The sequence below is a fragment of the Mustela nivalis genome (genome assembly GCF_964662115.1).
Source record: "Mustela nivalis genome assembly, chromosome: 7".
Lineage (NCBI taxonomy): Eukaryota > Metazoa > Chordata > Mammalia > Carnivora > Mustelidae > Mustela > Mustela nivalis.
In genome coordinates, this window is record NC_139026.1 from 5,402,294 (window position 1) to 5,404,212 (window position 1,919).

Genomic DNA, 1,919 nt, shown 5'->3' on the forward strand with positions numbered 1-1,919 from the left:
TGCCTTCAGCTCAGGTCAAGATCCCAGAGTCCTGGGATCGAGCCCCACATTGGGCTCTCTGCTCAGTGGGGAGCCTGCTTCCTCCTCTCTCTCTGCCTGCCTCTCTGCCTACTTGTGATCTCTGTCAAATAAATAAACTCTTTAAAAAATAATAATAATTTGGCAGTCTGGAGTCAGCTAAGTCAGGTAATACTGGTCTTCCGGCTTTTCAGCTCGAAAGGGTTCTTTCCTTTCCTGTTCTCCCCGTCCTTGTGGATTAAGGTCTTTAGAAGGTTCCCCTCCTGCGGATTTATGGGCTTCCGCAGGCAGTGAGCTCTGCTCATGTCTTAACCTGAGAATCTCCTCCGCATCTCTGATGACCACAGAGTGGTATAGGTTTGCCGGAACCCCGTTTAACGAACCTCCTCTCGTCGAATATAGGGCTTCCCCCCACTTTTTCTTTGTCAAAAGCAAGGCTGCATTGGCTGTTCCGAGTTAGGGCTCTGTGCATCGGATTCTTAGACAAACTCCCTGAAGTCGCTTTGCTGGTGTCATTCCGTCTAGGTCTCTCTTGTTATGATGAGGGAGCAGGAGGCTGGCTGAGGACAGAGCAAAAGCTGGCACCTTGCACCCCCTCTCCACCCGCTCCCCTCCATAATATGTGTGGCATTCCTCAGGCACCCCCGACTGCCATAAAACGATAAATAGTTAACTTGCAGGGATCGCAATCCTGCAGAACAGGAATCTCCCTTGCTCTACAGATGTCCTAGAGACCTAAACAGGGAGGTTACCTGATCAATAGCACAAATTTCCATAGGCAAATAACTCTCAGTTCCTGAAGCCCTAATGTCTCCCTCCCCACCATTAACTGGAGGAGACTGAGGTAGAAGGGAATGTAAATGATAGCAGGATCATAACACCCCACCAAGAATCTCCCAACTATCTTGATGTTAATGCCTGACCTAAAGACGACACTGATGAAGCCATAAGGGCAAGCCCCCCCCCCCAACCCCGGCACCTTGTAGGCCCTCCCTAACATGGGAAAACTCTGTTGAAACCTCCCATCCCTTCACCACCTCCCCCCAACCGCGAGGTATATAACATGCCGACCCTCACAACCCGGGGCAGCAGCTCTTCTTGCCCATGGGTCCTGTCCCTGTGCTTTAATAAACCACCATTTTGCACCAAAGAGGTCTCAAGAATTCTTTCTTGGTCATCGGCTCCGGACCTCAGCCCACCGAACCTCACTAGGTTCTAGAGCTTCATCAGTTATGTGTGTGCTGGGGCGTGGGGGTGTCTGTCGGTCTCCCCGGCCTGCAGGCGGGCTGGCAGGAAACGAGAGAGGAGCAGAGGGCAGGTGGGGTCGGACGGGTGAGGCGTGAGGTCGGAGTCGCCCCCAGGACCCGCCTCCCGCCCTGCACCCAAGCCTCGAACCGGCTCGGATCCCGCTTCCGTCTCTAACCACCTGCGCCTCACGTCTCGGAGCCTTCGAGCAGGGCTGGAGGAGGGCGGCCCCCGCCACCGCGCTGCGGGGAGGCATCAAAGAAGCTGCCGTCTGAGAAACGTCCGGGGGGCGGACTCGAACCGGCGGCGTCCGCGGGCCCGCGCGGCTTGCAGGGGAGACGGGGGCAGAGCTGCCGGCCGGCGGACGGCACGGCGCCGCTGAGAAACCAGACGAGAAGCAGCGCCGGAGCGTCTCACACCCGCGCACAGGCGAGGTGGAAAGAGCGAGACACCGCGTTCGCTGCTCGTTCAGGACCGGCGGGAGGACGGCGGGGCGGCGCGGGCTTGGCTGGCTCCTGCGCGGGTTTCCCTGCGCGCCCCGGGCCGGAACTCGTCCGCGCGGAACCTTTCTTCCCGCCCCCGGGAGCCGCGGCCCGCCCGGCGGGAAATGCGTCAGGGACCGCGCCGCGCCGCCGCCCCCCGGCCTCCGTCGCCGC

The 1,919-nt window shown here is 58.9% G+C and overlaps 1 long non-coding RNA gene across 1 annotated transcript; it reads right to left on the minus strand.

Annotated features, from left to right (window-relative positions):
• Window positions 1–863: 863 nt before the first annotated feature.
• On the minus strand, window positions 864–1,652 carry LOC309868783. The gene is made up of 2 exons (XR_014313844.1): window positions 1,502–1,652; window positions 864–1,465 (listed from the first exon to the last, which is right to left on the minus strand). It is a non-coding gene; the product is annotated as an uncharacterized lncRNA (long non-coding RNA).
• Between the last annotated feature and the right edge of the window lie 267 nt (window positions 1,653–1,919).